The sequence below is a fragment of the Dipodomys spectabilis genome, unplaced genomic scaffold (assembly GCF_019054845.1).
Source record: "Dipodomys spectabilis isolate Male_0828 unplaced genomic scaffold, ASM1905484v1 ptg000369l, whole genome shotgun sequence".
NCBI lineage: Eukaryota > Metazoa > Chordata > Mammalia > Rodentia > Heteromyidae > Dipodomys > Dipodomys spectabilis.
Window position 1 is genome coordinate 148,689 of NW_024871046.1, and position 25,808 is coordinate 174,496.

The window sequence follows — 25,808 nt, forward strand, 5'->3', positions numbered from 1 at the left end:
AATGGAGTGATTCAAAGGCAAGAAAAGGAAACATGAAATAGAAGATTGGTTCCAGAACAAATTTGTGAATCAAATTAGAAGTTGGGTGGGTCCCAGCATCTTTTTTTTTTTTTTTTCTTTTTAGCCATTAGGCTTGAACTCAAGGCTTGGGTGCTATCCCTGAGATTTTGTGCTCTAGCACTCTACCCCTGAGCCACAACACTCCTTCTGGTTTTCTGGTGGTTAATTGGAAATAAGAGTCACACAGATTTTCCTGCCTGGTTTCACTTTGAACTGTGTTCCTCAGATCTCAGCCTACTAAGTACTAGGATTATGGGTGTGAGCCACCAACATCTGGTGCAGCTTGTTTTGATGAGATCAACAGGCATAATAAAACTTATAATTTAAATTTCTTTCTAAAGCTTAAAGCCTGAGAGCCATCTTAGAATCTTCATTTCCCAAGATATTATACCAATTATACAGTACATAACAAGCACTTGCTGGAATAAATGGATGAAATCCCTATTGTTCTTTCTTGTCTAGGTTTCCTATATTCAGGCTTTTTAACCTATTACTCCCCTGTCAACCTAACCCAAACCAAGAAATACTAAGTCCTTCTACCTCCAGTATTTAAGTTTCTTCAAAATTAGATATAAATTGATTTCCATTTAACTGTCTGTACTGCCCATTAGTCTTTCCACTTACCAAACTCAATCTCCATTTGTTGTCTGTCGCATAATTTTGGTTCTTTCTCTTCCTCATACATGCCCTCTAACTTTATGACAATTTAATTCAATATCCCTGCATATTCAGTTCAAGTCTTATCATGTCTATGAAATCTTTTATGCATATTTCAACAAAGAAGAATCTCATTTAAACAAATTTTTGTTGTAAACTTTGTGACAGACATCTTGGTACTTAATCTTATTTTTTTCTCCTCAAGAGTATCTGTCTTTTCTTTTAAAGAGAAAACGTGCTTGAAGGTATACATTATATTTATTTCATGTCCCCTGTAATTGTTAGCACAGTTTTTGAATGAATGATTAATGTAGTAGAGTAATAGAAGGAAAAAGGGTGATTAATATAAACTTCAGTTTCAGAAAAGTGATACAGTTGGTGAGATTGATGGGAATACAGTGCAAAAATGTGTGAAAAAGTAACAATGAAATATAACTATATATAACGCAAATATATATATATAACTATATATAACAATATATATAACTATATAACTAAAAAATAAACCTTTCATTTTATTAAGTAACCAACCAATGAAGCAACTTAAAGACTGAAAATATCTTTGATATTTCAAATTTAGACTAGTAGCATAATGTATAATTGTTCAGCATCATTAATATAAAACATTAGATAGAGAACTTTCTAGAGCAACCAATTAAAAGTCAAAAACAAAACAATACAAAAGTATTTTTGGGAAGTGGCACTGTGGGGCACGTGGGCAGCAAAGATGGCGCTGAGAGGGAGTTGAGTGGGCAGAGCCCAATTTTGTTTACATTTAGTGAGTGCATAAACAGCTTGTGGAAGCTTTTACAGTGATTGGTTGGTTCCTTTTCCTCCCCATGCTGCCCGGTCTCTTTTGCTTTAAAAAGTGCTTGCTGTGTGTTAATAAAGGAGTTCCTGCTTGACTTGACTCTCTGCTGCTGCTGATTGTCTCTTGGGCTAAGGCAGGCATCTGATTGTCTCCCCGGTTAAGGGAGGCTGGGGAACGGGCGAGTGGCACACTGACCTTTCCTGGGATCCCATCCGTCTTTCTTGGGACAGGACCAACCAATATATTTGAGAAATTGGGAAGAGACATGGAATTAGACTTTGGAATTGGACCACTGGATAAGCTGTGGGAGCTTGAAGTCTGGTCCTGGTTGCTCTCCCTGAGGTCTTTAGCTCAAGGCTAGCACTATACTACTTGAGCCACAGCACCACTTCCAGTTTTGTGGTAATTAATTGGAGATAGGAGTCTCACGGACTTTCCTGCCTGGGCTGGCACAAGTCATTGTTGATAGAGTCATATCCAATGAGCTTTTTCTTTTTTGTCGTTTGTGGGACTTGAACTCTGGGCCTGGATGCTGTCCCTGAGCTATTCAGCTCAAGGTGAGCACTCTACTACTTGAGTCACAGTGCCACTTCTGGTAAATTGGATATAAGAGTCTCAGAGACTTTCCTGCCGGGGCTGGCTTTGAACCGTAGTCCTCAGATCTTAGCCTCCTGAATAGCTAGGATTACAGGCATGAGCCACTGGTGCCCGACCCAATAAACTTTTAATAAGTTAAGTGTTGTGCTTCTTTCAAAACTTAAAATTGTTGCCAGTGAATGCAAATATTGAGGGCACTGATATAATTATCCCCACATATTCCAGAGAACTGAAAACCTGATCGCAAATGACCTGGAAGAAATAAACAAGCCACTTTAAAGGCAAGAAATTTTTTGAGGCTATTAATGGGTTAGTAAAGTAAAAACCTGATGAAACTTGTAATTATTACAAATACTATTTTCCAGCTAGGTAAACTTTAAGCAGCAAGGAACCTTAAGTTAGAAATGTATTATCTGAATATCTCTGAAGTGGAGACTGGCCAATTGATCAGGGGATTATAAAATCATCATAAAATTAGCACATTCTGAATAAAATGCTAATTTTGAACCACTTCATGAAATTGACATGCATGTTTTAATAGCTCATTTTCCATTTTTTCTCCTTAACATTTTATAAACGTCAAAATACACATTAAGAATCATGCCTTCCCTTTCATTCTGAAATTATTATCTTAGATACTACTGAGCAATTTCAAACATTTGAAATGCTGACATTGATTGATAAAATTATTCATAATACATGCCTATTGCTGATTTAATTACTTTGGGATTAAATGAAGAAGCATTTTAAATGATATGCTCTAATAGTTCAATTATTGAAAACAAATCAAAAAAGAAATATATTTCAAAAATGACAGATGATAAAAGGACCTTATTTTAGTGGAAAACATTATAAAATACAGAATAAATTAATGGCATGCAGGAAAGATGAATACCTTGTTCTTTCTCTTTAAATATCAGGATCATCAAGTGCCTGTAAATATCCACTCTAATTGATGTCATGCTTTTCTTGGACCTTGATACATTGCTGGCTGTGTCTCTTAAGAGCTAAATACCCGTTCAGTCCTTCTGCTTGTCTGCCTACCTGATTCCTTCCTGTTGCTATGTCATTTGTTCTTAAAACCCCATTTCCCTGTAGGATTTAACCTCTCTTCTCTAAAGTTCATGTATATGTCACAGCCTGTCATACTAATGCTGTCTGCACCACTTGTCAGTAAAATGAGCCTGCGGTGCTGGTAGGGCTGCAGCTTTGAGAGAAGCTTCAAGCATAATACAGTCAACTCTTGTCAGGATATGATGTAAGATGGAGTTTCAGGGCTGTGATGAAGAGGTCTTCAAATTTAAATAGCTTCTGCAAGGCAAATCGCTCTGTGTTTCTCAGGTAATTGTAATCCCTTAAATCAAACCACTTCTCAAGGTGTGCAATGACATGGTTATCAAATGTTTTAAATGATTTCTTGAGCATCAGAGCTGAAAAAAATGACAGGTTTAGATTTGTTTGAAATTCATAATATTTGTCATTCAGCCTCTGAACCAGCTTGTTCCAATCCTTTGGAATGGGGCTGTACAGATGGCAGTCACTTGAATGTCTTTTTTTCCTTCCAGAGAGATATTGCTGTCCCAGAATTAGCTGCATATTAAAGGAAAAAATTAGACTCTTTAAAAATAAATTCTCAGCTCCTATGTAATGTAATCCTGTGAAAACCTGTTACTTTAATTAAAAACAAAAGAAAATCTCAGTCCAAGTAATATACACAGTTATGTGTTTAGAGTAAGATTTTCTTTAAGGTGAACCTTATATATATTTAGTTGAAAATTTTAATTTATTCTGCTTCAATATCTCAAGGAAGATTAGATTATATGTTCAATTAGAGAATTTCTACTCTCAGATAATTCCTGAATTGTAGAATGTTGAAAACATCAGTCTGCTGTAACCAGTGTTTATTAACCATTACTAAAATAGAGAAATTATAATGTCTTTAAAAAAAACAAAACACCAGCAATGATCATCTGTTTCACTCATTAACATCCATGCAGTATCTATTTTAATAAAGGTTCTGCTTCACTAAGCATAAAGAGGATATTTTAGTACAGGATATATTATTTTCCCCCTCAGCTAACAAAATATATGAGGAACATGATTATCGAAGTCAAAAAGAGTACAACGAATCAGTGCATGGAGACAAGGTGGCAATATCTTCTCATTATAGGTGGGATACATTAGATATGGACAGAAATACACTTGGCCTTTTCTCTTTTGCATTTCTCTCTGTCTCATCACTAATCATGTGATCTTGTAGTTCTCGATGTATTTTTATACTTCTTGTACAAACTGTGCTTCTTAAAAGTAAGGACTCTGTCTTCCACCATCAGTACTACCTCACTTAGCCTTCCTGCCTTCTCTGCCCCATCGTGGCCTATATAAGGTGTAAAGGAAGGCCTATTGATCAGTGATTCCATTAAATTTGTTCTTATTTAATACACTTTCTGGCTTAATGAATATGGAATAGATGTTACATACATCATTTTGTTTTAACCTTTGGCAAGAAAGCTTAAGGAAACAGGACACAGGGACATAAGGAATTTATCACCCCATGCATAGATGAGGAAACAAAGATCCAAGGTAATTAATTTACTGAAACTTACTTTACTATTAAAATTTAGATCTACCCAGAGACAGACTAGGTAAGATTCCTTATCTATCAATCATAAATGCTGTTAAGAATTGATATTAAATATATTTATTGTAGTATTCTATATATTTATATTATATATCACCAACAGTTTAACATTGTTTATACAGCTTTTGTAAAGGACTAACTAATATAAAAGTGTAGACTTGATTATATTCCCTGGAGCTATGTTTTTATTTTCTCCTTAAAGGTGTTAGAAAAGTTTCACAACTTTTCTAAGAACTTTTGGTGAAATAGATCAGTCATTCTGGCAGTGTGTGAACATAATATTCTGGGCTTGAAATAATAGGACAATAAATTTGATATTAAATTTTGGAAAATATTTTATGTTAAACTTGACTGGAATTCTGAGTAATTTCAGTAAAAGCAAAGCTATGTGAAGATATGTGAAGATATCATAAAATATGTTTTTCCGACTGTAAAGTACATTCTTCCTAAAGTAGTCCATGCTTTGGCTCATTCTCACTTGTAATGGTTTTCCAATAATACAAAAGCTTTATGTAGTCATTTAAAGTGGAACCCACTCTAAACAAATGTTAAGTTGCTGCTCCAGTGTTTAATAAACTCCAGACACTGCTACCTGCTGCTCTTTTCTCATTGATGGGAAAATCTCTTAGCAGGTCAACAACCTTATTCCTTGAAGCAATCAAAAAGCATTTGGCTCATTGCCAACAAGGAAAACAGAGAAACAGGTGTGATATCCTATCAAAATAAGTCAATTTTGGTCTGGAAATGTAACTCTGTGGTCAAGCACTTCCTTTAGCATATGCAGGATACTTTCTTCAACACCCAGCACCAAAAAGAAAATAGCTCTACATCTTGTGGACTTGGTGGATAACTAGAAATATTTTTTTATTTTTGAACCCCTTTCTTTTAATACTTTAAATGTTATTGGATGATTATTAAAGATATTCTTTTGTTTATCGTGGGCCTAAACTCTGGGTCTGGGCACTGTCCCTGATCAAGGCTAGTGTTCTACCACTTGAGCCATAGTACCACTTCTGGCTTTTTCTGCTTTTGTGGTACTGAGGAATCAAACCCAGGGCCTCATGCATGCAAGGCAAGCACTCTACCACTGAGCCACCTTCCCAGCTCCTAAAGATGTTTTTATTTCAAACTCTTCCTCCTTCCCTCACTCCCTCAGCCTCATGAGTTCTTGTATTATAGGTGTCAGTCACCCCCCTCAGGTTCCAAAGCCACTCTTAAACAAACAAGTTAACAAATGATCACCCTTGTCTAAGTCTTTGCTGGTATAGAGTTTTCCCAGAGGGCAAAAGTGGACAAAGACTTACTTTCTGTCAGCTGTCAAACTGGTGAGTGGTTATCGCTAGAGGAGGAAGTTAGCCGAGCCATTCATCAAGGAAGTGTCAGGACCCTGTTGGTGGGAGGTGTATACTGGAGGGTTTACCCTGGAGTCATTGAAGGCCTGGAGAAAACATTACTGGACATTACTAGAAGGAAGGTGTATCATTCATCCTGCTTCCTGCCATATGTGCTCCTGAGCACAGAGCTTTTCAGATGGCAAAACAAGAATTTAGAGGCATTACTAGGTAGTGGAAACATCAGTAATAAGGGAGAACCAGACATTAAGGATTAGCCTTGTCTACCCTCATTTTCCTGATTTTATTGAGCCCTGAGATTCCTATAGGATCAAATAGTGAAGAAAGCTCCAATAACAACTGCTTGTGGGTGTTCCTATCAGCTAAGAATTGTGACGAGTACATAATATCTTCTTCTCATTGTCCAGATCCACAAAGAATGTTTGCAAATATAAATATTTTATACCATTATTTAAGCTGCAATTATATGACTAATTAAATATCACTTATTTGTCCATTCAACAGTTTATGAATACTTAAGCACCAGGAGCTTTTCTAGGCACTATGCTTACATGTGGCAATGAAACTATATCATCCTGGTCCTTTCTGGACATTTTTTCCAATGTCATTATTATTGTTGTTATAAAGAGTTTCACAAGCAGTTACAATTTTATAAGTCAGGTTATGAGTGCAATGTTTCTTGGGCATTTTCACCATTTCCTTCCCTTTCCCCCATTTCCCCTGCCCTATCCCTACCCACAAGTTAAATAGTCTATTTTTTAGTATATATTGAATACAATGACTGCATTTGCTCACTCTTCCTCCTTCCATTCTGGTGCCCTCACTTTGCCCACTCACGCCCCAAAGAAAAACAAAACAAGTTAATTCCAAACCATGCTTTTTGCTTGAACTAGGGCTTGAACTCAGGGCTTGGGTGCTCTTTCTGAACTTCTTTTGCTCAAGGCTAGTTCAAGGCTAGTGCTCTACTACTTGAGCCACAGATCCACTTCCAGCTTTTTCTGAGTAGTTTATTGGAGATAAGAGTCTCACCAATTTTCCTGCCTGAGCTGGCTTTGAACTACAATCCTCAAATCTCAGCCTCAGATCTCAGCTAGGATTATAGGTGTGAGCCACTGGCATCCATCCACCTGTGTTTCCATTTTTTGGAATTCATTTTGATAAATAGTACTTTAGATGTTCAGAGAAGTTATTCCTTTGTATTCTTCACCTACATATATACTTCTTTAGTCAGTTTGTGTGTAAATGCATAAAGCCCTGTATAAATGATCATGTTTAGTTGTATTTTAGATCTAGCGTCCACATATGAAAGAAAACATGCTTTGTTTGGCTCTCTGAGCTTGGCTTACTTTTCCTGACATGGTTTGTTCTAGGTCCATCCATTTCCCTGCAAATGACCATGCTATTTTTCTGATGCAAGAGTAAAATTCCATTGTGTACAAGTACACATTTAATTGATCCACTCATCTATTATAGGACATTTAGACTTTTAATAACTTGACTATTGTGAAAAGTGCAGCAATAAACATGGATGTACAAATGTCTTTACAATAACCTTACTTGTAATGTTCTGAGTAGATGCTTAAAAGTGGTATGGATGGATCACAGGGTAGTTCTATGTTGTTTTTTGAGGAATCTCCAATCCACCCTCCAGAGTTACTGTACTATCTTACATTCCCACCAGCAGTGTAGTAGGGTTCCTTTTCCCCTACATCCTTGCCAGGATTTCTTCTTGTTTGAATTCTCAATGTTCCCCAATTTTACTGGAATGAGATGGAATCTCAATGTTGTTTTGACTTGCATTGAGCATTTTCTTGTGTGTTTATTGTTCACTCTTACTTCTGAGAAGTCTCTGTTCAGTTCCATTGCTCTAATGTTGATTGGTTTATTTATTTTGTAGGGCTGGTTAATTTCTTGAGCTCCTTGTATATTTTGGATACTAGGTATTTGCTGGATACATAGCTGGTAAAGATCTTTTCCTAGTCTATTTATTGTCTTTCTTGTTTTGTAACTATGTACTTTGCTGTGTAGAAACTTTTTGAAGTTTGACGTAATCCCATTTGCCAAGTTTCCCTTCTATTTGCTGTGTCCCTAGGACTCTTTTCGTTGTTTTTTTTTTTTTTTGGGTCCGGTTGTGGGGCCTGAACTCTGGGCCTGGGCGCTGTCCCTCAGCTCTTCAGCTCAAGGCTAGCGCTCTACCACTTGAGCCACAGCGCCACTTCCGGCTTTTTTTCTTTTTTGCTTATGTGGTGCTGAGGAATCGAACCCAGGGCCTCTGGGATGCAAGGCAAGCACTCTACCACTGAGCCACCTTCCCAGCCCCCCTAGGACTCTTTTCTAAAAGTTCCTGCCTATGCTTATAAATTCTAATATTTCTCCTACTCCATCTTGCAGTAATTTTAGAGTTTCAGATCTGATGTTGGGGTAGCTGATATTGGTGCATGTGACAAACAGGGATCCAATATTACTTTTCTTTTTTGGGGGGAGGGTCCGGTCATGGAGCCTGAACTCTGGGCCTGGGCGCTGTCCCTCAGCTCTTCAGCTCAAGGCTAGCACGCTACCACTTGAGCCATAGCACCACTTCCTGCTATTTTTTTTTCTGCTTATGTGGTGCTGAGGAATCGAACCCAGGGCCTCATGCATGCAAGGCAAGTGCTCTACCACTGAGCCACCACCTTCTCAGCCCCTCAATATTTCTTTTCTATAGATGGGCATTCAATTTTTTTTAAATTTTATTTTATTTTATCTGTGAACATACTGTACAGAGGGGTTACAATTACATGGGCAGGATAATAGATACATTTCTTACCAAGCATTGCAACCTCCTCTTTTGTTTACCCTTTACATCCCTTCCCAGCCTCCCCCCTCCCAATCCCAATCCCAATCCTCCCTCTCCACCCCCCCACCGCCCCCCCCACCCCCGCACCGACGTTGTAAAGCTCGTTTTGGACATGACAACTTGTACTTCTCATTGTTGCAACAGGTCTACCTGTATCCTTAAGCGACTTGTTTTTCCCTATCTCCTCCACAAGTTATACTGACATCAAATATAGTGAAAGCAGGGGTTATACTGTGGGGGAGGGACATACAAAGCAACAAAGAAGTAATCTTATAAATGCGTTAGAAACACATGCATGAAAGAAAAAAAACATTAAAATACATATCTAAGGGTTCATTTTCTTAACATCACATTATCTGACCTTTTCCACTTGACTCATACATATACTAGATATTGCAAATAAGGGAAACCATGGGACCTATGTTTCTTTGGTCCTGGCTTACTTCACTTAATATAATTTTTTCCAAGTTTTTCCATTTCCTAACAAATGGGGCAATGTCATTCTTTCTGATGGAGGCTTAGAATTCCATTGTGTATATATACCACATGTTCTTGATCCATTCATCTACTGAGGGGCATCTGGGTTGGTTCCATATCTTAGCTATGGCAAATAAGGCTGCAATAAACATAGTTGTGCTGGTAGCTTTAGTGTGGTCTTGTTTGTAAACATTAGGTTAAATGCCCAAAAGTGGGATTGCTGGGTCATAGGGGAGCTCTATGTGAAGTCTTTTGAGGAACCTCCATACTGCTTTCCAAAGTGGTTGAACAAGTTCACATTCCCACCAACAATGAAGTAAGGTTCCCTTCTGTCCACATCCCCTCCAGCATCTGTTGTTGTTAGACTTCTTGATTTTTGCCATTCTAACTGGAGTGAGGTGGTATCTCAATGTTGTTTTGATTTGCATTTCTTTTAGGGCATTCAATTTTTGAAATACTAATTACTGAAAAGGTTATCTTTATTTTCCAACTTACATTTTTAGTTCCTTTATTGGATATTGGAAAACAGTAAAGTATATCAGTTTATTTCTAGGTCTTGTAGTCTGTGCCAATGGTCTTTGGGTCTGATTTTGTCCATCTAGACATTTTAATTGACCTCTTTTTCTTTTGCCTTGAGTTTGCTCAGACATTAAAAAGCAAACAATAAACCCACACTTGGTATTGCTATTGCATAGATTCTGCCAGACCAGGCATTTTACAAATTTTCTAATCTTATTCACTATGGTGTACCTCAACTTAATAATTGCTAAAGAACTCCCTTTATATATCTATATCTATATATATTTTTATTGTGAAGATGTTGTTTTGAGGGGTTACAGTTACATGAGTAAGGCAATAAGTACATTTCTTGTCAAGCATTGTTACCCCCTCCTTTGTTAAGAATTCCCTTAAAATTAGTCATTGATAATTAAGTTTCAACATATGAATTTTGAGGAAAACTTTCAGAATATATCTTTTCTCATAGGTAAACTCCACATGGAACTACACCATGACTTTCCTGGCTGGTAGCCATTTTTGGCTTCATGGGACCCTTTCTGTACTAAAAAACAAAAAAACAAAAAACTAAACATGTTTTTGTGCCTGTCCTTTGCTTGAACTTCAGGGCCTATTCTGTCCCTGAGCTGTTTTGCTCAAGACTAGTGCTTTACTACTTGAGCCATAGTTCACAGAAGCTCTTCTTTTGATTCTTTTAGTATTTAATTTGGAGATAGGAGTCTCATGGACTTTTCTGCCTGGTGTGGCTTTGAACCTTGATTTTTAGTTCTTAGTCTCCTGAGTAGCTAGGATTATAGGCATAAGTCATCTGTACTTGGCCTGAAATTATACTTTATGACTATACTGATAGAAACACTAGTATAATCATAACAGTGTTATTCACCTTTCCTTACATTTATAAACAAAATTAAAAACTTTTGTGTGGCTCCAAAATGTGGTTATTAGACACCATATCAACTATGCCTATTAGATGAATTGGCCTACTTTCACAAAGAAACCTGTGTTTGTCTTAGTCTCCACACTACACTCAGTGTCTACTATCAAGTAGATGTATAGTATATAGCTCTTAAATGTATAAGTAAAGTTTTTCAAGCAAAAATTTATTTCTAAAAACAAAGAAACAAGACTTGAAGCTGGTATCTGGTGGCTCACGCCTGTAATTCTAGCTACTCATGAGTCTGAGATCTGAGGACCATGGTTTGAAGGCCCAAGCAGCAGTCTGTGAAACTAGTCTCCAATTAACCACTCAAACACTGGAAGTAGCTCTGTGACTCAAACTCAATAGAGCACTAGACTTGAGCAAAAACCTCAAAGAAAACATATAGGCTCTGAGTTCATGCCCGACAGATAAGTAAATAAACAAAAAGTAAATAAATAAATAAAAGATTGAAAGTCATTTATTTTTTTGTGGGGCCTGGGCACTGTCCCTGAGGCTCTTCATGCTAAAGGGTAATGCTCTACCACTTGAGCCACAACACCACTTCTGACTTCTGAATAGTTTATTTGGAGAAAAGTCTCATGGAGTTTCTTGCTGGGTTGGCTTTGAACTTCAATCCTCTGATTTCAGCTTCCTGAGTCTCTAGGAGGCTACCAATTCCCAGCTTGAAAGTCATTTTAATTGAGTAAAGATGTAATAATTTCATTAGATTTTTCTCCTCAATTTTGTTTGTGCTCTAGTTTCACACATGAAAAAAATTTGATACTCTCCCATTGTATTTATTATTAAAATATGGTTTGATTATCATTTGAAGTAAGGTCTTGGTTATCTAACCTGTTCCTCATTTTAATGTCAAAATGGGAACATAGATTTAGGTAAGATTATTTTATGTTAATTGTTCCATAGTTTCCTACTAGATTTTTTTTTTTTACTTAGGCAAATAAGGACACAATACACAAATTTGCTAGTCTGGTAGAATATGAAATAGTTAGAGGATATTTAAAAGTCAATTCTACTTTGCTAGTACTTGGGATGTGCTTTTGATGGTTGTTGATTTTCAATTTTGCTATTTTACCTAAGGGATCATCAAACACTGACACCTTGATCCTTGCTAACTAGTGTGTAGTCCTTGCTCTCAAGGAGCTCACAGGTTAGTAAGCTAACATCCATATAATTTCCTTTTGGAATTAAGGTGCATGATAATATTAGTAATCAAAAGGCTGTTAGGTAATTATGGAATAAGAGCAAGATAATTGGCAGTCATGGGAGAAAAGTTCCTCCCAGTTATGTTGAGCCAAGCAAATGACTCCTGTTTTACTCTGTAGTACATCTTTTTAATGATAGAATATTTATATCATCTTGCTCCTTTAGGCAGTGTTGAAAATGTTATTTTTCTACCACTATAAGTCCTGACATCATTCTTCTTGCATTAAATATTTTATGATTTTGCAACATGTAGCAATTCCAATGGAAACAGATATTATTTGCTGATAGCATTTTAGGTGATATGATTAATGATGACATAGGTAAAAGCTCTTTTGTCTTATTAATAACATTTCTCCCATCTAGGATGGATAATCTGTGGGAAGGTTTCCCGTCATTAATTTAAACAGCTAAAGAATGTAGATTCTTGTTTGGTTCCACAGGGGTGTAACTTAATTTGGTGACTATGAGTCAATTGTTACTTCAATTAAGCCTCCCCTAATCCATGTTGATCAGAATCAGTCACTTCTTTCCTTGAGTTCTCCCAATAGAGTATGTATATCTCTATTTAGCACTTACTTATTCTGCTTTAGTTACTTGCCCAATAGTCTTCTCTCTGTTACATGAAAGAGGGAGTCTTGTTCATCTTTGCATTCCCTGAACACCTAGCATAATGCCTTACACATAGCAAGTCTGACAAAAAAACATTTCAATGATAAAATAGTTTATATTGCTTATGATATCTTCAGACCTTAATTTATCTTTTAAGATTGTCACTTTTAAAAGTATCCATTGCAACAATGAAATGTAGAAGACACTATGTTGAAAAACGAACTTTACAATTTAGGTGTTGGTGTGTGTGTGGGGGGGGGGGTGGGGGGGAATTGTAGTTGTCGAGGTGGGAGGGAAGAAATGGTAGGGGAAAAACAAAGGAGGAGACCACAATGCTTGATAAAAAATGTACTCATTACTTTGATCATGTAGCTGTAACCCCTCTGTACAGTATTTTCACAATAGAAAACATTAATTTTAAAAAAGCATGTATATATGAACATGTTTGTTGGAGCTCTCCTGTGAAATCTGCCTACAAATTTTTTTCCAAGGAGGACTTTCATCAGCTAGGAATCTTTTAGTGTTCGTAACCTTATCACTACCAGCCATAAATTTCTTTATAAATGCCAAGTGAGGGTCACTAGGCTAATGGATTTATTCACTATGACATTATAGGAAATTATGCCATCCAACTTACCAGCAGTTGCTTCAAGGTCAAACACTGAAATGTCTAAATAGATCACTAAGGGTGAATGGAAGATTCTTTTTTTTTTTTATATTTCTCCTTATTTCTGTATCTTCATTTTCAACGCTAATTATATATTACTACTTTCCAAAGACAAGAGGTCCTTTTACCCTTTTAGCAAATACTTCTTTGACTAAAAGGTACGAGGAATGATATATATATGTATATATGTGTGTGTGTGTGTGTGTATACATACACAAATAGAGAGAGACAGATCATAGATATACCATATATGTATAATGCATGCACATATAGTACACACACACATACATACATACATATTACTTGAAGGCAAGGATTATGTCTCATATTTTCTGTGCTGACCCTCCTTCTTCATTGTAACTTCTGGATTCATAGTCGTCATTTATTCTATGCGGATTTTGAAATGCCACATGTCATTTTGGCTTGATTTGATTCAGCATACTTTCTTTGTCCTCCACACCACATGTGTTAAGAGCACTTTGGGATATCAAACAGAAAGAGTACTCTGAAGGGGATGGAGGTGTGGAAAAGCTTCCAAGAGGAGAGATAAAAAAAATGATAGCTTTAAGATTTTGGATGATAAGAAAATTGAGAATCAATACTGTGACTAGCACATATTTTGTGGGAAAGATTTCATCTTTTTACCTCCTATTGTCTCAAGGGATCTTTGGTTTTTAGGGAAAATTCTAGTGCTTTCATTGGATAGACAATGCAGTTTGTATTATTTTATGGTTGAATATTATATGAAAGGGCAGTCTCAAAGGCTGGATTAGTTGGTGGCATTCCAGCAATCACCTTTATATATACTGGTCTGTTCAAAACCCTGAATTGGATTGTAACCCATTTGAAGAGGAAAAATCAAAGAGGAGTGTAGAGAAACCTTCCTTTACACCTGTGCCAAGAGAGTATGTTAGAATTGAGTCCTAAATGTAGCAACGGATTTGAATCAAGAAAATATCGGAAAAGACTGCAAGTGAATTCCTATGAAGGAACATATTCCCATCAAGGAATATATTTAATTCAATGTTACCTTTTACTTACCAGGAACATGCCATCGACTGGTACAGCAAAGTAGAATTCTATTGTGCTTACCTCGAAGTGCTGTGTGTAATGAAGTCATTAACAAGCACTATTTGTTTTCCAAAGACAAGCCAAAAATTAGCAAAACCCAATCATCTGTATTTCCATTGATGACAGAATATAGATTTTCTTTATCTTCTCTTTATCTGTCAAGAAATGGAAGCATATAGCTACCTTCCAGCCCAATGTATTTTCTCTTATAAGTGGAATCTAGACCAAAATATTAGTAGCAGTAGCTACAGCAATAATAATATGATATGACTAGAAAAGAGGGACTATTTGGTGAATTACCAGCAGAGGAGAACAGGGAAAAAACAGGGTAATGGGGATTAATATGGATAAATTATGTATATACGCACACACACACGCACACACACACACACACACACACACACATATAATGATGAAAACCACTAAAATAGTTAAGGAGTGGAAAGGAGACAGGACAGGGTTTAAGAAAGAGTAATATAGGGGCTGGGAAGGTGGCTCAGTGGTAGAGCGCTTGCCTTGCATGCACGAGGCCCTGAGTTTGATTTCTTAGCACCACGTAAGCAGAAAACAAAAGGTGGAAGTGGCGCTGTGGCTCAAGTGGTAGAGTGCTAGCCTTGAGCTGAAGAGCTGAGGGACAGCACCCAGGCCCAGAGTTCAGGCCCCACGACCAGCAAAAAAAAAAAAAAAGAGAGAGAGAGAAAATACATATCTATTTCTGACCTCATTCACATGATGATACCCAATTCCATCCATTTTTTCTGCAGTTGACATAATTGTATTCTTATTTATTGCTGAATAATACTCCATTGTATGTATGTACTGTATTTTCTTAAATCAATCATTAGTTGGCTTCATAAGCTGACTCCTTAGGGTATTGTGAATAGCATTGCAAAAGAACATTGGTGCACAAGTGCCTCTATTGTACCCTGACAAACATCCCTTTAGAAATATGCCCAAGAGAGGTATTGCAAGGTTATATGTTAATTCTAAGTTTGATGAAACTCTATGCTGATTTGCATAGTGGTTGCACTAATTTACATTTCCACCAGCAGTACAATAGGATTATTCTCATATTATCTCTTACATTTGTTGATGTTTGTGAAAAAACACCTCATTTTTAAAAGTCTTTCAAAATGTATGTTTTCTATATTCAAAAACATTGTTAAGAAATTATGTGAAACAGATGACAGCATGTATTCAGGTAAACCATCAATGTGATTTGTTCATAATGAATTATGTTATATAGTGTATAATATAAATATCAGCTTTCCATTTTTTACAAGAAATGTAGAAATTCCTTAAGCTGTTTTAATTTTGAGTACCACAGATGGATAAAATACTAGATTCTAATTCTTCTTAATCTTTTGTTATACTATAAAGTTGTATGTAGGAGAAATTTTGAAGTTTTTTCTTAATAATCAGTGATATCAGTGGATGAATAAATACAAAATACATGGTATATTCTCAAGTGGAGTATTATCCAGGCTGTAAAAGGGGAAATATTGTCAGTTGCAAGAAAGGAGAGAAACCATGAGGATGTTATATGACAGGAACTAGGACAGAAATAAAAAGTGCTCATTTATATTAGCAGTCTGAAGTAGTTGAACTCATAGATATAGAGTTTATCATGGTGATTAGCAGAGACTGGATCCTAATTGAGGATTAGGGAGAGAGAATGAGATTGGTCAAAGGACACAAAGTTTTAGCTAGATAAGATGAATAAATTTTGCAAATTAAATTTTTATAGCAAGTACTATATGATTAAAAGTCTAATAGATTATCTTTCAAATGTCATTGTCACAAAGATTATATATCTGTGAGATGAGGATATAAGATTTAGTTGATTTCCTAATTCTACAATGTATGTAAAATTAAAATATTACCTTGTGTCAATAGTATATATAAGAAAAAATGTAAGAAGACTTTTAAAGAATTCTGTTGTGCCTAAATTACTGTAAATTCTAAGTTAGAAATGATTCTTTAGGATGGTTCATCTTCCAATTTCATTCTTTTTTCTTGTAGTGCTGGGGCTTGAACTCGGGACTTGTGTTTTCTAGACAGGTGTTATATCACTTGAGCCTTCCCCGACAACTGTAAAAGACATTTTATTCACCTACATGCTCTGAAACTTACACAAACTAAAGTTGTATCTGTTCCTCCTTATCATCTGTAAATCTACAAAAATGGTGGCAAAAATGGATGGTAGTATGTACATTAATAATGATAGTTTAAATATGAGTAGAAAGCAATGCAGAGTCAGAGAATTCAGATCAGGTTTATCAAGCCTTAGCAGATGAGTGAGTACTGTATATTCAACAAACCCTTGGAACATTATGGATTTTTACGCACTGACAGGTCCAGAAACATAAACCATGGAATTCTCTTTGTGCTTCAGTCCCCTTTCCAGGGACCTTTACAGACACCTCCCTAATGGGAACACAATGATGGCCTTTATCCTACTCCTGTACCCAAATCTAGTGCTCTTAATCCACATTGCTGCTTTACTCTCTACCTCATATTGACATGCATTCAACATACGGGAGTGATTTTTCCATTATTAAGAATTGTATGTAAACTGATATTTTTTGTAGTGTGTATACTTTAAGTGAATTATGCATGGGTCTGCCAAAGAAGTTACAATTCTGTCATTCCAAATGCATTGTTCAACCAGGAAACCTGGACTGATTTAAAAGTATGATGTGATTTTAAGCCACTTTAGGATCCATTGCAATATAGCACAATATATATAATGTTATATCTGAAGTGAACAGGTAGAAACAAGAATGACAGATGTATGGAGTGTTAATCATTTAATATTATTTCTAAATTATTCAGAGTGATTCCCAAGACAAACATTATCTTCATTTCACAGCAAATCAAAGTAGACTTGACAGATAGAAAGCATACGGAAGCTTTATATTTCCCCTACCTTTTTTCTTCAGATTCATAAGTAAATAATAAGTTGCCTTGCTTCTTTATAAAAGACAGAGCTACATCAATAGGTATCATCCATCAAATAAAACTTAGATCATACCCCAGGGAAATTGATTTTCCCCAGATAGCTTCAAAATCCCCTCAGTAGTCAACATACTCTTCTACCCTCTCTTTCACATGGACAAAAATTGCTTTCTTTCTTGAATTCAACAGAGATTTAACTTTATCTAAGGCAACCCTCTGGGACATTAAAAAAGCTTTCTCAAGATTGTATCATTTATTTGTCTGCCACAAAGAAAACCAAGCAAAAAGCCAAGCTCTAAGTAACAACTACACATTACTTGGCAAGATTCCCCCTTTATGACCAGGTCAAGGCCTGGCTGTTCCATTCTCAACTGTAGAAATAGGTCATTGTTACCCTTTGGTAAAGAAGAGCAAACTGAGGAAAAACAAAGCAACTCTTTTAAAGCAGAGAAAAGAAAGATCAGTGAAACTCAATAGATGGCCTCCATCAGTTGGAGAGCTGTCCATAATCTTCCCTTTCAAGAATGTATATGGAAGCACTCATCTCTTCCTTCAATAGAGTCAATGAAAAGTTTTCTTCCTGTTGCTAATGAGAATTCAAAAGACATTTCCAAATGAACATTGACATCATCTTTATTATTAAAGGAACTATGTATAAAGAAATAATTGGGAAGATTGCAACAGATATCATCATAACAGAATTTAGCTTTTCAACTTAGGCAGCATTCCATATTCATGCATTAAAGGTTATATTTTTAAAGACTTGTCTATTATTAAAGAAAATCTACCAAACTCAGTAAAAAAGATTTATTTCAAAAACTGAGGGAGGCTTCAAAGAACTTAACACAAAAAAGACTATCTACTGGATGGCTCAATGGACTGAAGGACACATGATATTAGTGTTTTAATAATTCACTAAGTGATGTGCTGCAAATATATGGACATCTGTATCTCACTAGACTATGACTGATTTGTATACCAGACATTTGTAATTCTACTTCATTCTTCAACTATTGTTATTTTCAGTATGGCTGAGTTCCTTCTTCCATTGTTCTCCTTTCCAAGACTACTCTCTCGCAGTCTTCCTCAAAGTTTTGCATGTTACATACACTGATTCTTTTATATAAAATTTTATTATTATTATTAAGGTGTTGTACAGAGGAGGTACCGTTTCATAAGTTAGGTAATGAGTATATTGTTTTGTTTTTTAATAAGTTTTTATTGTGAAAATACTGTATAGAGGGGTTACAATCACATGAACAAGGTAATGAGTACATTTCTTATCAAGCATTATTACCTACTCCTTTTTCTCCCCATCATCCCGCCCCTACCATCTCTAAAAATACTTCCTCTTCCTCACCCCCACAGCATAAATTGTAAAGTTAGTTTTTGGACATAGCTTCTTGTACATCACATTGTTGCAATGGGACAACCTGCTTCCCTATTAAAACAATTTATTTTTGCCCTTCTGCTCCCCAAATTATACCAACATCAAATACAGTGAAAACAGGGGATATACCTTGCGGGAGGGACATGCAACGCAACAAAAAAATCACATGGTACCTTATAAACATGTTACAAACAATAGCAAGAAACAAAAAACCACTTGTTCAGCACTTCATGCGTTTACTGGCCATTCTTATTTCAACTTTAGAGAAGTTTCTCTTTAAGTCTTTAGCACACTTATTTATCAGGCAGTTGTTTCTTTGAGGATTTGTTGTTGGAGGATTTAATTATTTGAGTTCCAGGTATATTTTAGATATGTCAATTGTATGGCTTTTGAAGATATTCTTCCAATCCACTGGTTTTCTATTGATCTTGCTAGCGATATCCTTTGCCATACAGAAGCCCTGCAATTTCATGCAATCCCATTTGTCCAACTATTCTTTGATTTGTTGTGTTTCTGGGTCTCTATTAAGAAAATTTAGGCCTGTGCCGAGGAGACCTAGGGTTTCTCCTATTCCTTCCTGTAATATTTTTAGGGTGTTGGTTTTGACTTTGAGGTCTTTGATCCATTTGGAGTTGATTCTGGTGCAAGGTGATATATAAGGATCTAGCTATAGTTTTCTACAAGTGATTAACGAATTTTGCCAGCACCATTTACGGAAGAGGCTGTTTTTCTTCCATTCTACTATTTTAGCTCCCTTATCGAAGATTAGGTGGCTATAGGTCTGTGGATTAATTTCTAGGTTTTGAATTCTATTCCATTGGTCCTGAGGACTTTTCTTGTGCCAGTACCAAATTGTTTTGATTACTATGGCTTTGTAGTAGAGTTTAAAATTTGGTATTGATATTCCTCCAGCACTGTTCTTTTTGTTAAAGATTGTTTTTCCTATTCGGAGTCTTTTATTGTTCCATATGAATTTTTAGATTGCCTCTTCTATTTCCTTGAAGAATGAAGTTGGTCTAATCTTCGATAAGGGAGCTAAAAAAATAGAATGGAAGAAAGACAGCCTCTTCAGTAAATGGTGCTGGCAAAATTGGTTATATTGGTATAAAGAAATAATACTACTATTAAAGAAGTTAAGCCTAAGAGGTAGTGAATTGAGTAATATGTTTCTGCATTAGGTTTGTACACATTGAGGGATAAGGTCTAATAATCAATGACGGGTATATATCTGGGAGTGAGCAGATCAGCAATTAAGTCTCGCAAAAAGGAAACAAAGAGAAAAGAAAAAGACAAAAAGGTCCAAAAGGTCAGAAGAGATTTTTTTGAAAAGTACACACACACATACACTCCTAAAATAAAAATTATGAAAGAAAAAAGAAAAAAAATAGAAAATAATTTAAAAATAATAAAAAAATAGGTAGATAAAAGAGTTCTTTAACATATTTTTTGGGGGGAGAGGAAGATCTTATGTCTCCCCTGTGTCCATAACCAGTCTCTTGGTGGAGTCTCTGGTCTGCTTGTGGTGTTTGGTTTTCCTGTGGCTTGATTGGTTTCTTGTCAGTTTGTTTGAGCAGGCAGACAGTTCTGCCTTACCCAGGACTTTGTGGTCTTCCTCCCAGGCTAGTTCAGTGGGAGGGAGATCTGCTTTGATTATCACAAAAGAGGGAGATGGCAGTTTCCTCTAGTTTGGAGATGCTGTGATGAGGCTAGGTTCTGGGTAGCATTGAGACCTTTCAGCACACACTAGCTTGTCCCTGAGAGGCTAGCTCTTGAGACAGTCACAGAGCCCAGCCTGGAGCGATTCTCAGGGTTTATGTGTACTGAATTTCAATTGTTTGTCTAGGCTGTCATAGGGAGGGGCAGCCTCTAGTTCTGTTTACCCAGTGAAGAAAGTCACTCCTCCGGGGGTGGAGCTTTCTCTGCCTGGGCAGGGTGACTTTCCCCTGGGTGGAGCTGAGCCTGGCAGGTCAGGTCAGGTTCCTGCGATCTGCTAATGGCTCCAGTGGTTTCCTTCCAAGGCCTAGGTTGGAGCTAGCTGCTCGGCTGCCAGGCCTTTGTCAGTATCAAAGAGGGGGATCCTCTCCAGTGGTGGGGGAGGAGCTGCCTTTCCACCGAGGCTCTGTGAGAAGGAGTGAGGATGTCAGGTTCTACTCATGCCAGACTCTTGGTTCCTGGGCCATCCCTGGTCTGCGATCAGCAGGATGAAGATTTCTGCTCCTTATCAGTTCTTGCTGGTAGTGAGTAGAATCTGCTTGCATGACGCTCTGGCGCCTTTGTCCTGGACTTTCTCTGTTGGTATGGCAGCCTCGGCCACTACCGCAGCTGCTGCCCCCACGGCTACCAGCAAGTGCTCAGATTGTCTCCTTGACCAAGCTGCCTAGATTTTCCCTCTCTGGCCAAATTCTTTGTATTATGATGGCACCCTTGGTGTGATTCTCTAATCTAGGACTGTTCACTGGAACACAAAAATTCTATGTGAGAGCTTGTTAAGCGTCTAGCTTCTCCGCCATCTTCCTCCAGTCTCTCTCAAGAAAGTTTTATCCCAGGGAAGTGGTGCTGTGGCTCAAACGGTAGAGTGCTTGCCTTGAGCTGATGAGTGCAGGGATATAGTGCCCAAGCCCAGAGTTTAAGCCCCACGATTGAGAAAAGAGAGAGAGAGAGAGAGAGAGAAAAGAAAGTTTTATCCCAGGAATGGAAGACTACTTCAATATATCAATCAATGTAGTCCACCATATATATCAACGGTCAGAGATTGGACAGACGTGCTCAGGAAAAATATGACCAGCTCAACCTCATGCTGCATAAATATTTAGAAGCAGAAGAGTACTTCATCCAGTCCTGCACAAAAGGCATTCCCAGTGCAGCACTCTAAGTGCCTCCCAGAGCTCCTCTGGAGGGTAGAGGCCAAGGGATTCAGGATCTACCCTCCTCTTCATATGGACTCTACACACGACTGTGAATTCTTCTCCAAGAAGTAGTCAGGAAATGGTGTAGCAAACGTGCAGCCAGCAATGGTACAGGCAGAGGTCTGGTGTGGTGTTTGGTCCTTGAGCAGTTTGGGTTCCAGTGGGGGAGGAGGCAGGAGGCAGATTGACCCTTGGGAAGTGAAGCTGAGGATCCAGTGATCCTGTCCTCATCAGGGTCACTGCACCAAATTGAAGGCTTACCTAAAGGAAACTGCCATTCAGTTCAGGCAGAAGATGGTTTATTGAGAGGGCGAGGCCAAACTGCTGCCTGCACACAAGATGGAAGTCAACAACAGCTATATTGTTTTTTAACAGTCACCCCTACCTTCACTTTCCCCCAGTTTCTTCCTCCCATCCCTGCCCACAATAGCATGATTGCTTTTGTCACCCTTCCTCCCTCCATTTGTGCAACCCTCCTTTAAATCCCTGCAAAAAAACCCAAAGCAAAAACAAACACCAGCACCACCACCAAAAATAACAATCATAACAACAACAAAGACATGTTTCCATTTCCTGGAATGTGTTTAGATAAATAGTATTTTAAATATTTATAGAAGTTATACCTTTGGGTTCCTCCCCTGAGGGCATCCTCCTTTATTCTGAATGTTTGCGAATGCCTAGAGTCCTGTTAAGTTTATCAAGACCAGTTTTATTTTAGATCTAGCATCCTGGTTTTTTAAATGTGTTTCATCTCTATAGTAGGAACTATTTAAAGAAATGGAATTTGTTTCAATTTTATTTTCTATTTTTGTCAATTTGCTCTAGCATAGAACCCTACAGTTAATATTTATTGTTCTATATTCCAATTGTCCATATTGTAGACAGACAGTGGTCTTAGGATAAGATTTGGCACTTAGATTCAGCCTTTTCAAACCATCTGCATTCTATGAGTGAATAAACACAAATAAATTTGAATTGGTTTTCTATCCCCTGCAATGAAAAGACTGTTCATAAGAATAATAACCCGCGCCAGTGGCTGAGATCTGAGGATTGTGGTTCAAAGGCAACCCTGAGCAGGAAAGTCCCCATGAGACTCTTTTCTCTAATTCACCATTCAAAACTCGGAAGTGGTACTGTGGCTCAAGAGGCAGAGTGCTAACCTTGAGGACAGACAGGCTCGGGAACAGCAACCAGGCCCTGAGTTCCAGCCCCACAACCAACAACAATAATAAGAAGAAGAATAATATCCCGAGGAGTGGTGGTAGAAAAGAACATATCCCCAAAGTGGAACTGATTGGTGATCATTAAAATGAGAGTCATTAAGATTATCTCTTCCAGTTGGGAAATTGACAAATCTCTATGGTTCAGTAGCCTATTAAACTGTCTCTTTTGTATCTTAAGATTTGTGACTCACCAAAGTTTAGGACCATGAAATAAATACTTCAGGATATTGGACTTCATTGACTATTGCTTTTGACCTTGAAAAAATGTCTGTGGAGAGGATAAACACTGTGTTCCTACCTGGTCTGCCTGAAAGTAGAGGGAAGAAAACAATACTTTCCACATATGACAAGCGATAACAAATGACAGGTACACATGATGCTTAGCAGGTTGGAAATGCTGTACACTGTGCTCCAAGCTAAACTGAACTGTGAGCAAACTTTAGGGTTGGTACTTAATAGCTCTTTATATAGGCTTGTATCATGTGTGCCAAAGGACACATTTATTTGCACTTTATAGAACAGTTGATTGGGAAGCTGCCTTGCTCAAAGATACAGATAAACTATATGGCTACCACATTCTATTTTACTATTGCCTGTACAGTCCCAAGAAAAAATGAAACAGATGCCATATCATCAAAGGCTGGATCAATGACCAATGTTGCTGGTTCTGTTGCTTAAATATAGAAAGCCTGAGGGACAGATTCAAGTGCCATGACTCAAGATGTGTGTCTTTGTTTACTAGGTCATTAAGATAACCAGATGGAAATTGGCAACAAGCCAATTAAAGTGTTAAAAGGATTTGATTGATAGCCTACCTGGAAATTAGCCCAAATCTTAGAAAGTAGTGCCCAACAAGGGGAAAAATTAGTCAAATAACATTGTTGAGACCTCCTTTAATTTACCAGTTAAAAGAATCAACTACCCAGGTGCACGTGGCTCATGTCTACAGTCCTAGCTACTCAGGAAGCTGAGAACTAAAGATCCTGGTTAGCAGACATCCTGGGCAGAAAAGTCTCTGTAAGACTCTTATCTTCAATTAATCACTCAAAAACTGGAAGTGGTGCTGTTGCTCAAGTGGTAGAGTGTTAGCCTTGAACACAAACAGGCTCAAGGACAGAGGCCAAGCCCAGAGTTCAAGCCCCACAACTAACCCAATTTTTAAAAAGAGTCAACATAGTCTTTCTTTCTTATTCTGTCCTCTTCACGTCCATGAATCCTAACACAAGGCAAAAGAACTTTTATATAGAAAACTATGCTAGATGTTGTCCCATATTCTATGCAACATTCACAACATTCCTATTATACAACAAAGACAGGCACCATGTTCTATGAAGTATCTCATCTTTTCCTTCATTTTGCTTAATGGAAATTGATGTTCAGAGATATAAGTACACAATAAGTGCCCATGGTCACATTGTTATTAATGTTCCATTCAGGATGTCACCCATTTTTTTAATATTAAAACCCAAACTATTCCAACTATATCACTTCTCAATAAAATGGGGGTGATGTTTGCCACACAGAATTCTTAAGATGCCAGGCACACAATAACTGCTAAATAGTTCATCAAAATGCAAAAGGCAAATAAATAGGCAAGTAGTGGATAAAGGGAATTCTTATCAAGAATTTAACATAATTTATGGTGGGAAATCTTATATTTAATGGCATCTTATTATTTAAAATCTATGATCAGAAAATGGTTATACTCAGCAGCTAAGGAGATAAATCATATTGCTGTCATCTTTCAAAATATAAAAGCTACCTATACGCATAGTAGATATCATTGTTCTGTTTTCAGGAAGGCTAAAATATATTAAAATACATCTTAGAAAATCATTATAATACTTTTAAGGTTACAAGCTTGGAATTTTTAGCCTGCACAATATAAACTATGAATCATTAAATGCATGACTTTGTAATGAGATTTCTCTATAAAATACTACATACGTGACTTAAACTTCTAGCTTTGCTTTGCACAGTTTCCAGCTATAAAATAAATTATTCATAATGAGTTAATGATCATCTCGGTGTACTATCATTCCTATTTTTAAATGATATTCAAAAGATTAAATACCCAGGAATTTAATCATCATTTGCCTGCACTAGTTTTGAAAATAAGTCTCTTGATCAATGCAAAATTACCAAACCCTCCAGATGAAAGATAACTTTGACACTACCACTGATAATTTTCTTATGAAAAAGCTAATGACTACCCTCAGTTGATTGAAGACTTTTGAAAGTTTATAGTAATAAATTGCCTAACATTCTGCTTTCTTACAAGAACAGGAAAAAATATTACGCCTGTAATTTTGGATGATTCCTTGATTTTCATCATATGGGTGATTGAGCTTAAGGGATTGTTGGAGTTCATGCCTCTAGTCTTTTCCCCTGAATATACAGGTGCTTAATCACAGCAAATGTCTTAAACACAAAACTCTGTGCAATATCCTCTCCATATACTTAGACTTGCATAGAGAAAAAACTAGCAGGCCATCAGAACAACTATTGTTTCCTCTATGAAGCCATGAAATAGAATGATTGACTAGCATAAACTTAGCATACTCTGCATCCTCCATTCCCCAAAACAAGCCTTGATGCCAATCAATCTTTTACATATAAAGAGAAAAAGCATTAATTATTGCAAAATAAGAAGCATAATATCTTTCCAACTTTAAAAACAATAATACAGGGACTGGGAAGGTGGTTCAGTGGTAGAGCGCTTGCCTTGCATGCATGAGGCTCTGGATCGATTCCTTAGCACCACATAAGCAAAAAGAAAAAAGCCGGAAGTGGTGTTGTGGCTCAAGTGGTAGAGTGTTAGCCTTGAGGCGAAGAGCTGAGGGACAGCGCCCAGGCCCAGAGTTCAGGCCCCATGACCGGACCCCCCCCAAAAA